Source organism: Danio rerio, chromosome 20 (assembly GCF_049306965.1).
Source record: "Danio rerio strain Tuebingen ecotype United States chromosome 20, GRCz12tu, whole genome shotgun sequence".
NCBI classification, from domain to species: domain Eukaryota; kingdom Metazoa; phylum Chordata; class Actinopteri; order Cypriniformes; family Danionidae; genus Danio; species Danio rerio.
The window spans coordinates 22,461,552-22,473,689 of record NC_133195.1 but is presented as its reverse complement, the minus strand read 5'-3'; the positions used below and the strand labels follow the sequence as shown (position 1 = coordinate 22,473,689).

General features: G+C 34.3%; 1 long non-coding RNA gene across 1 annotated transcript in view; it reads right to left on the bottom strand.

The window, feature by feature from the left end:
- Nucleotides 1-3,278: 3,278 nt before the first annotated feature.
- LOC141379497 (uncharacterized) overlaps nt 3,279-12,138 on the bottom strand; it is a 103,564-nt gene continuing 94,704 nt past the window's right edge. Inside the window, exons 2-3 of the long non-coding RNA XR_012396275.1 lie at nt 5,697-5,836; nt 3,279-5,014 (exon numbers count right to left, since the gene is read on the bottom strand). This is a non-coding gene — a long non-coding RNA (uncharacterized lncRNA). The remainder of the gene's footprint in view (nt 5,015-5,696; nt 5,837-12,138) is intronic.

Below are 12,138 nucleotides of genomic sequence, written 5' to 3'. Positions count from 1 at the left end.
ATAAACAAAATAAGGAAAGGGTCTAACATGGTAAGACAAGGTAAAAAAGGAAAATGTGTCGTAACATTTACAATACTGATTACAAGACTCAGCAACTGTGTGTGTGTGTGTGTGTGTGTGTGTGTGTGTGTGTGTGTGTGTGTGTGTGTGTGTGTGTGTGTGTGTGTGTGTGTGTGTGTGTGTGTGTGTGTGTGTGTGTGTGTGTGTGTGTGTGTGTGTGTGTGTGTGTGTGTGTGTGTGTGTCTTTTTAGCCCAATTGATTAGTCCTGAAAAGCTTCAGCTCTGTGTGTTTGCAATCAACGTTGACCCGAAACAGGTGTGAGAGTACAGGTATTATGGAATTTGTAGGCAGATTTGCAGTCCTGAGTGAAAGTAAATGATTGCCAGCGATCTACAATGGTGGTCGCTGGTGATTGGTAAAATAGTATTGGGCAATCCTTGGTCACAACGTTCTGTTGAGTTCATCCTTAGTCAGCATCAATAAACTTTTCTTTAATGTTCTACTGCAAAAAAGAAATAATAATAGATGACTTGGAACTTACACTGTATGCCCCTCTATCACATTAAAATCTTGGTGTCCATTGACATCTCAAAGATTAGCCAAGACACTGTTTATTGCTTTAATCATGCTATGTTCCCCTCAAAGACAGTTTATTCCATGAATCCTTTTTTATACACTGACATTCAACAAAATGTCCTCTTGTCTCCTTGGAGCATTAGCTTTAGCTGTTACACTGTTTTGGCTAAAGGTTACTGGCTTGTCTTCTAACTTTTAGGCAGGTTTGTTGGAGTTTTGCAGGAAATTGGACTCTTAATCCCAAATGGCCCCTAAATCCTTGTGGTCTTTCTCTGAGTTTTTACTTTCATGAAATTATTCCGCTATGACTCCTGAGAAGTCTTCTGGGAGCTCGTCTCAGTGTGTGCAGATGTGCACGAGGGTTCATAGAGGCTACAAGGTGGTCAATCGCAAGTATAATTTAAGAATCCTGATATTAAATTTTTGTATTTATTGTAAACTAAATAAACTAAATCAATTTATGTGATCAAATCATTCACAAATTTGTTAAGGCCTGCCTTTTTTTTTTTTTTAGATCCTAACCCGTTTGAATATTTCTGCATCTCTTTGAATAGATTTGTGTGTGTGTGGGTGTGTAAAATAAATTATAGAAAATAAATTAACTGCAACTTCTACATTTAATCACTAAAACAGTTCTACATTATTTCAAATTTCTTTTTTTTTTTTTAGAGCCTTAGTACTTTTTAGATTTTTTACAACACTTATGTGTTCCCACGGAGCGGGAAGAACGATTGCTAGGATATAGTGCAGTGGTGGTTGTTGATAGTTTAAACTTATAAATCAGGTATTATAGAGTCCAAGTCAGCAGAGCATTTAAGGACTGTGCATATATGTGTGCGTGCATCGCTAAGTAAGTACCCGAAATCATTCCAATATGTATCTATATGGAGTTTCACATAATCATACTCATTAGGGCTGTAGCATGCCAATGCATACATTTAATTCGGCTATACAGTTGTATTATTGTTAATATGTTCATCAGTTGAGATGTTTGGCACAGATGTTATGTATTTGATGCATATAAACCTTGATTAAAACATAATCAGACCGCGATTGTGCAACTAGCGCATGCGCACTGAGTTGTTCATGATTAACCTGGATGCATGAGCGCATCAGCTGTGTTCACGTGAAGACCCACCCCCCAATATAGAGTGATCTACGATGTTTGTTATTTCAAAGTGACAGTACTAAGACAGCCAATAAATTAGCTTTTACATTTACATTTTCTTTGTTAATTGCATTTTACTTTTTCATTATATGCCTTAATTGTTGTACATACATAAATTAATAAATAAATAGGGCTAAATAATTATTTGTTGAATTATTATCATAAATTTTCATTAATGCAGATTTATTTAGTTATATTTATAAACTGTTCGATGGGCTATTTTAATTATTCAAATTTTTATATTTATAAATTTAAGGTTTTTACACATATCTATTAAATTTATTTTTCTCGAAACATTTCACAACCCTCCATACTGTACACTCCCTTGAGGCCCCCTGGGGGTTCCTGGAGCTCTGTTAGAAAACCCCATTTAACAACCTTCAACACTGATTAAAACTACTGTTTACTTCTCACCATAAAATCACAATGATTGTTCTGTATGTACTTCTCCCCAAAGCATTTCTTATTCATACATACAGTATACTCTCATGAGCTCTTGTTCCAATAAAAAAAAAAAAAAATCTCTTTAGTAATTAGATGCCTCTGGACCTCGAACATGGAAACGCTTGGTTGGTTTTAAAAACCATTACAGACAGCTGAGAAGACAGTGTTTTTGAGAGTATACCATCTGCTCATATGAATTAAAATATCTACTGAGCCATTAATAGCTTTTATATGTGTTGTTTTGTGTAACCGTTCACAAACTGGAACTATGAAAATTTGTAAATAAAAAACTACTTGGGGGAAAAACATTTAAAATATTCTGAGTTCCTGGTCCTCTTTCTTGTTTTCAGGGTACTTTCAACTTTTGTATAAAAATAATTGTGCTAAATCTTTCAATTTTCATAGCATTTTAATTAATGTTTGGCACTATTTGTTTCTGCTGAAATGACCTCTTGCATGGAAAAAGATATGAGCCTGGTTCAGATGTGAGTTCAGATTCCCCATCACAGAAAGTGGAGCTGTCATGAGTAATCATTTCATGAGACTGTGTGTGTGTGTGTGTGTGTGTGTGTGTGTGTGTGTGTGTGTGCGTGTGCGTGTGTGAGTGCATGGAAGCATGAATATACAGTAAGTCTTTGTAAAGACGTGCCTGCAGTATGTGATGAGGGTTGTTTTGTTGTGGGTTTCTAAGTGTTACACACTTTGGCTCCCAGAGGGTTTCAGCGATGCCCCCGGCATGTTTTAATATCTGGGAAACAGAATTTTCTCCTGTACCCAAAGGATAACAGAATAAATCCATGTTTTATTTATTCTAAGCTCGGTTTTATGACTTATGACTTGTTTGTGGACACTGCCACACTGGTTACTGTTGTTACATGGGGGTCAAAGTCTGGCCAGTAGGAATGATCTTGTAAACCCCTGCTGATAGATGTCATAACTGCATCAAAAAGGTTGTTTCTCCATTGATGATTCATAGGTCAAGCCGTTCGTTCACAGAATAAAAAGGCCATTCATCGTTGTCTTCAGGCAAGTAAAGCTTTCTGATAGAGTAGATCATACAGCATAGAGAGAGTCTCATTGTTGTACCTTAAAGCATTTTTATTTCAGGAAACTATTATTTCACTACATTCCAAAACAATAGGTGTACATTTTCATGTCATCAATCTAGCACTGTAAATGGTTATTTTGAAGTGACAAAATTGCGACCTTCTCGAAGATGTAATCACTGTAAAAAATTTTTTTAAAAAAATTACAAATTTGTTAATTAACAATTTACATATTTTGTGATTTCCAGGTCTTTTCCATTGATTTATTCCTACAAATTGCATAATGGATCCTTGATATCTGGTTTGTTGATTTTGATGTTAAAAATCCAACTCTGCAGTTTAACAAAGTGAAAATTATTGACATTTCAGTGGCTTTAAACTAAGTATTGTAAAAGAGATAATATAGAAATATTTGTAAAATAACAAAGCAGTACTGGCATGCCATACATTGTTACCAATTTTGTAAATTGCAGAGCATTTAAATATGAACAGATTTATAAACCGTATTTCACTGAAGGACAGTATATTACTGAATTTTAAAGTTGCGTTGTGAATATTACTGTAAATTTTACTGATTTAAAATAGAGTAAAATACAAACAGTGCTATAAATGTAAATACAACATTTTTGCTGTAATTTATTTACATTTAGTTACTGGTGAACTGCTGTCAGTAAGGTACTGTAAATGTTACAGGAAATTATTAACAGTGTAATATATAACATACAGGCAATATATGACTTCAAACTATTAAACATTAAAAAAAAAGTAACTTTTTCAAACTTTTCAACATCAAAAGTTGTTGGAGCAAAGATCAAGGTCCCAAAATGACATTCAAAAGCATAAATAAATGGAAATAAAAAATCTAACATAGACTCATTCTGAAAACGTAGCCCTATATACGTTTCTGGAGATCGCGAATTATGTATCCAGAGATACATATGGCTGAATTTCATGCTGAAAGCTAAAGTGCTAATATCTTAATAATAGACAGGTAATAGTTAATAGTGAGAATTGGTACATTTTTGTAATATTGTCACATTAGGAGAAGCTGACAACTGAGTTGCGGATCCAAATGCAAGATCTATTCAAAAGAGAATGGCCAGCTGGCCCAGATTGGCTAATCGTGAGGACCGGGAGAATTCCCGGTGGGCCGGTCCGTTTTTTGGCCGCGAGGGCCGGTGTCCCTAGCTCCAGAATCTGTTGCTCTCAGCAGTCACACTTTTTAAATTAATTAATTTATTTACTTGACCACAGTCTTCCTATTCATTATTTTACCGCAGCTCTGCTCTTTTTATCTATTTTCTTGCAGCCTCGTGAGCAAGATGCAGCCTGCAGGTTAATGATGATATAACTCAGTTGAGTCACCTCTCAATGTACAGCTGTTGTGATCCAGTGGTTAGCACGGTAGGTTACGACATTGCCAACCCGGGTTTGATCCTCCTCTGAGTAATTTGTTTTTTTTATTTTTATTGTTAAGACATATAATACTGTTAGGGTTGTTGAACATTTGAAGTTCTAAAGCAGCTGTTTTCTCAAAAAAAAAAAAAAAAAAAGACGTGATAGTGTAATTAGAAACTGAATTAGAAATCACCTTATTTTAATATAATCAGTCTTGAACTGAGGTGGGCCGGTCTGAGGCTTGAAACTCCAGGGCTGAAAAGGAGTCCCACTCCGGCCCTGGTGGCCAGGCAGCCAATGATCACAATCAAGAGCAAACAGTAACATCCAGGCAAATCCAAAAGAAAGGTCAATAAGAAGGTAAGTGGTCGATCCAGGCAGCTGACAACATAAACAAAACAAACAAACAAACAAAGCGAAAGTCAGCATTGGAAAGACATGACTAAAAACACGTCGTAATGTTGTTTATTTGACTGATAAACAAGTGTGTGTGTGTGTGTGTGTGTGTGTGTGTGTGTGTGTGTGTGTGCTGTTTAAATAGTCCTTGTAATCAGTCTTTTATAATCTTACAGCTGTGTTTGTAATCAATCGTGATCCGGAACAGGTGTGTGTGTGGTGCATGACAGTATATGTAGTCCATGTAATGGCAGATTTTTAGATAGATCACTAATAATCATAACAAATATATAGTATATCTTTTTTATTATTAATTATTTTCACTTGTTTCTATACTTGAAATATCATTGATTATCAGTATGCTTTTTAGGCAGTGACAAGTTGTGTTAATGCATTAGACATATTAAAAAAATTCAATTGAAGAAAGAAATCAATTGGGATGGAGGAGTTTACCAGAGTAACATTTTATTAGGTTGTCTGTACTTTTACTCGAGCGTTTGATTTGTGTAATTTGTCCAGCGCAGGAGAGAGCTGTCAGAATATATTGGCATGTGTATCCTGGCACTAACAGCTCAATGTGTGGCCTGATTTATGAGGCATGGCTGTGTGCTTCCTATCTATTTACCTGCTACAGTAAACAGAATTCCATCTTCATGGAGCCACTCACCCAGATGCTGAAAAAGCTTGCGTGTTCAGGTCCATTAAGCGGACTCATCCCTTGAGTCAGATTTATCTGGCCCGGCACAGGAGGCACATGTCAGTAAACCTCCAGTGGGACGAATGTGTTTGGGTTGCATCATATCTGATCTGGAAAAGTCAGCAAATGGTAGTTCAGTAAGATTTAAGTCAGTTTTTTTTCATCTAATGATTTAAATTTGTTCTGATTGAGTGATTCAATTCAATTGATCTTTATTTATAAAGCGCTGTATACAATATAGATTGTGTCAAAGCAGCTTAACATAGAGGTTTTAGTAAACTGAAACTGCGTGAGTCCAGTTTTCAGAGTTTAAGTTTAGTTGAGTTCAGTTTGAAAAGAAAATCCATCGATCCACAGCTCCACAAGTCCCAAACCAAACAAGCCAGTGGTGAGTGAGTAATCTGTATTCAGTCAAAGAGATCATAAACTGAGAAATTAAAATTATTTTTATCATTTCAGATCATTTAAGAGGTCATTACTGTAAAAACATCCTGTTTCAGAACTCAAACCTTTCTAATTATTCTGAAGCCATTCTGCCAAAACCACAGGTTGTGAAATGACCCATTTTATTACATACTGTAAAAGGGAGGCTAAACTCCGCTTTCATAGAAGATCCACCCACCGATTAGTACATACAGTATAAGCAGAAACCAAATGATGAATATGCTCCAAAGACAACAAGAAATGCGCACAAGCTTTTTAAAAATAAGTTTAGGAAACTTTAATAAGAACTTGGTCCTTTAATAACTTCATTTGACCAGAGATTTATTTACAAAAAAGAAAATAATTGACAGTGAGATTACAGTGAGCCTATGCTGTACTGACTGCATTTGAGCTGACAGGAATTGTCCACCATATAATTATTTGTTTTTTATGATCACTAGTACTTTGTAATGAGAGATCATTTAATTTTTTTTGTGTATTTTTGAATAATTGAAGGACGCAATTTCTCAAACAAACACATGGTAAGATACATTTAGAAATCTAATATAAGGCAATATATAAAAATCACATATACAACATACAAGTTTATGTTTCAATGATTCGTTTATGTTTGTGTGTAGTTAATTTATGGCTATATAAATATACAGTAAATGATTGAATAAATTATTGAATATGAATAAATGTTAAAAAAATATGTTTTTAGTTAATTTATGGCTATATATCAATTTTGAATCTGTCATTTCTAACTTTCAAAGAGTTGTATACATTTGATCACATTAAGACTTTAATTTTATACATTTAAACAAATACATTTAAATAAGACAGTTTCTAACCTCTTTAAAGGTAATGCATTGAGCATTGTAAACATTTGTTAGAGTGACAAGGCAGTCAAAAATAAAAATAAGATTTTTTTTATTATTATTTATTTGTCATTGAGTGTACACAAACTATTGTAATTCATAGTTGTTTTGGGGGTCACACAGTTTTGTGGTGTACAGCATTTATTAATCATAGTTAAACATTTACTAATGCATTAATAAAATCCAAAGCCAAACTATTACGGAAGTATAGTAAATACTACTGTACTTTTTTTAGGTTATTTAAAAATAAAATGGTAACACTTTGAATAAATGGTCCATTGTTATTTAATTTTTTACTATAAACAAAAATAAATAACTTTGAGCAATCTTGTGCGGTTCAACTTTTATTAATCAGTTCAACATTTAACAAAATTCAAAGTGATGCTTGTTAACATTAGTTAATGCCCCATGAGTTAACATGAATTAGCAATGAATGACTTTATTTTCATTAACAAACATTAAGGAAGACGCCACGCCTCCTTTTTAAAATCGTTATTTTCGTACAACTGAACTCAAACAAATTCGTACAATTAGCGACTAAACTGACAAAACATAAAATTCTTACGTTTTCTTGTGAGATCAGACTGGTAAATACAGCTCACTTTTTTTTCAGCTGCCAGAATAAAAGGTGTTATATTCAAGCAACATTTACAAGCTCCCTTTGCTTCATGGAGGTTTAATGCCACTGAACAATTAACTCATCTCGTGCAATCCAGTTGAAATGTTGATATGCCCGGCTAGTGTTAATGAGCCACAGTGCACTGTACTGCATTTTAAAGAGCAACACATTTACACTGAGCCCAATTTCTGATGACACAGTGTGTGTGAGAGTCTCTTTACAGTGATGAATTATGAACATCCGCCTGGCACAATATGTTTCTGGGATAATGCTGAATAGCATGATGAAGCCTCTGGAAACAATGGCGACATCCTGAAGGTAAACAGAATGAAGATGGATGGCTCATTACGAGCCGTTTCTTCAGCTTTTCATTCCTCTCCAGTCAATATATTTGTTTGAAGCAGCATGCTTGGTAAGTTTTCAGTTGTTCTTTTAGTTCCATTTTTTACATTGCTCAGTTCAACCTCTCAAATTAAATGAACTTTCTGCAGTTGTTTCACTTTCATATTCATTTGTATGGCAGATATATATAGAATAGCACTGTTTTCAGTAAATTTTGTTCTCATTGAAATTAAAAAATCTTTTTCCAATGGCATATACAGTACATACTTTTGGGTTTGGAATAACTGAGCTGCAATATAAAACAAAACATAGTACCACAAAAAAAGTACAATGTACAAAATGTATTTTTTATTTATTTACTTATTTAATCTAGAAAGTCCTATTGAGCAACAGTATCTCTTCTATCAGGGAGTCCTGTTCAAGTCAGGCAGCATACTGTAGGACAAATAGAAAAATACATATCACACATACACACACACACAAAAATAATATAAACCATAATCAATTTGTAAAACATGTACACTGTTTTAAAAAGATAGTCTTTAAAATATTTTGAAATATAGCGATAGATTTGACATATTCTATATGTAGTTTATCTTGAAGCTCATTCCATACATATGGAAAATGCAGCTCGACCTAACTGTATGAAAAAAAAAATAGTATTGTATCTTAAGAGTATATCTGCTGATCTGGTAATATAAGTATTTGAGCTAAACAAACACATTATGGTATATCTGTGGTAATTTACCAACTAAAGTAAAAAAAAAAAAAAAAAAAAACTAACATATGTTGCTTTCTCCTTGACTGTAATGAAGTCCATTCTGTCATTTTATAAAAATTACAGTCATGTATGCTTGCACTTGAACCAGTAGGTGCGTCCCAATTTGCATACTTATGCACTATTCTAGGCTATGCCATTTTGTTGTATAAACATTGTAAGCAGTGCATTCACACTTAAAACTCATTCAACTCATTCGGTCATTCAACCGTTAAAAATGAAGTGTAACATATTGGACACCACACTTAACGGCTGCATGGAAGGGGTGGAGCTTTCGGGCACTGATGTTGGATTACTTTATTTATTTTGGATTGTAAAAAGCAAAATCCTCTTATGAGAGTGATTATGCCGCCTCCCGATGGTGAATGGGGTTATACTCATGGCAGGTATTATTTGGTAGTTTAGTCATGTACAGTATTTCACTAAATTGGCAACTGACAAACATCAGGGAAAAGGTTTGAATTTCCGCTTAGTAAAAAAAAGTTAGTGTTCCACTGGGATGACACTACATACATATACTTTGCTGCTGAGTGCGTAAGTGCATAAGTACCTAGTGCATAAGTGCATATAGTGTGCCATTTGAAATGCTGCTGGTGACAAATCGTAAGGACTTACAATAAACATTATCAATTATTAATATACAAAATTATATCAATATAAAGTATATCTCCACATAGATCATTTTCTGCTCAAACATGAAAAAAATGTTTTTTAGAAACTGAAACTGGCAGATCTAGAGAACTGTTAGTCATTGTAAGTATTCAAAAGACAAAAAAAAGGAAAAGGAACATTTAAAATAGATGCATATTTTGTATAATTTGACCTAGAGTATCCTCTAAAATAGCTAATCAATGGAAAGTGTAGGTTAGAATACACTAAACATCCATCAATCACTGTAAACTTAAATATGTTATGTTACTAAATTAAATGTAATTTAAATAGATACATAAATGTGATTTACTGCAGCATGTATTACATAACATTAACAAAAAAGGCCCCGCTCTAACAATCATCTTTTGAACCCTGCTGCTTAAAACTATACAATTTCTGCCTCATTTTCTGATGACAAGGCTTTTTATTTTTTATTTATTTTTTGGTGCTGTACAACAATAATTACTGTTTTAGGAGCAATACTGTATGGAGTAAAGTTTTGAGCTAAGTGTGGACATTAATAAAACAATAAAACACAATAAGTTGGACTTGGTCATGGAAAAGACATAAAGAAACAACAACAACTAAAAGCCTTAGGAGGTTTATGAGGCCTATTTTGGATCTGGCTTTTCCCCCTGAGGAGGGACACCGTATAATGGTTCTGTAACAGCATCAGCAGTTACACTTTTTTGGCTTAAGGTTGCATGCAGGGTTGCCTCCCATTGGCTTTGGCACACATTCTGGGAGCTACTACTGTATACAATCTGACAAATTTATTAAAAATCTCAAATTGCATTATGGTACTTGATGTCTGCTGCAACAAGCTTTGATGTTGAAAATGTATGTATGTATGTTTGTATGTTTGTATGTATGTACTGTATGTATGTATGTATGTATGTATGTATGGATATATTGTTAAACCCATTCAGACCCTGTGTCCATTACAATGGTTTGGATCAGTATTTCAACAAATATGTCTGTCCATTATGGATGTTCAATGGGTCAAAAAATTGATACTGAAGTTAAAGCTAATGCTGATTGAATTGTTTATACGGTATATAAAAACTTTTATTTATGTAATAATTCCTTGCTGAAACAAATCAATATGCAGATTATACAGATTTTGAAGTTCTTGAGCATATAGCAGATGGAAATATATCAGATGTGGACACAATGTGGTGCCATGAGGAAGATGTAAATGATGTTTGTTATAAACAAGATGCAATACAACAAAACCCCTTAGAATTAAAGTAAAAATGTAACAATGTTAATAATAAATTTCACAATTTAAATACATTTCAAGAATATACCAGCAATCATGTATGTTTACTTTGTATTTTATGTTGGTATAATGTTTGGCAAGTACAACTGATCTGATGTCCATTGAAATGGACAAAAATATATATACTTAAAGGGTGTTGAATTTTAATAATATAATTTGGTCTCATTTATAAGAGCCTTGAGAACTGTGAAAATATACTTTTACATTTTGTCTGAGGGGGGTTAAGTTGGGTATGTAAAGTACAGTACAAAAACCAGGTACAGTATGTAGTTAGCACATTTTCTAATATTTATGTTGGGTTACACACAATCCATTTGTGTCGGGACAACATGAAGGAATTAAGTTAACTTAGTAGTTATTAGGCAGCATGGTGGCTTAATGGTTAGCACTCTCTCCTTACATCAAGAGGGTCGCTGGTCCGAGACCTGGCTGGGCCAGTTGGCATTTCTGTATGGAGTGTGCATGTTCTCTATGTGTTAGCATGGGTTTCCTCTTGGTGCTGCAGTTACCCCCAAAGTCCAAAGACATGCGCTATAGGTGAATAGGATGAGTTAAATTTGTCGTAGTGTTTGAGTGTGTTTGTGAGTGAGTCTTTTTGGGTGTTTTCCAGTACTGAGTTTCCATAATTCTGATAAGTAGCTTAAACTGTCTGTAAGCAAATGTAGATTTGTACATCTGCACAACCGTTCATGTAGATCTGCCGTTTGTTTGTGCGCGCGCACTGCGTTCACATGCACACAGAAGAGAGAGCGGTAAAAACAAATGCTGAATCAAAACTTTAATATCCTGAATTAAAATTGGTCAATATCAATACTTTTGCACACTGGAAGAAGGACAACACCATGCCTAAAGTATTTTTTTTAGAAAGGTTATTTTATCCACGCAGAGCTGATACAGATTTTTGCTGTTTTACGAATGGCTTATATGCACAGAAGTGTTGTTCAGCCTGTGAAATCTTCCGGCAAAAGATGTGATGTGATGTGACTATTTTCAATTCAATAAGGGACCTTTTACAACATTGATAATGTAGATGTTTATTTAGCTTAACAATTAAACATCAGTAAGTAGTTTCACCTATATTCTCTGAAACAAAACAGCTGACATCTACACCTTGCAAATCCAAAGGCATCACTCATGTGAATGCAAAAGAAAGGCACAGATTCTAACCTCTGACTTCACAGAGTGGTGTAAAAGTACAGTAAATCCGTGGAAGAAGGGGTTATTACTGCAAACATATAGCCATAACATATTAAAAGGTCTCAATCTTTCAGTAACTTTATTATTTCTCATTTTATGAAATCACACATGCTGACTGGTTGCCCAGGCAACAGGGCACCTGGTGCCAACCAACAGTGCTGCATTTCTATAACTAACTTCTGCTTTAACCCCAGTCTCCCAAGAGAATCAGTGCAGGACCGCAGGCCCAGAACATTTCC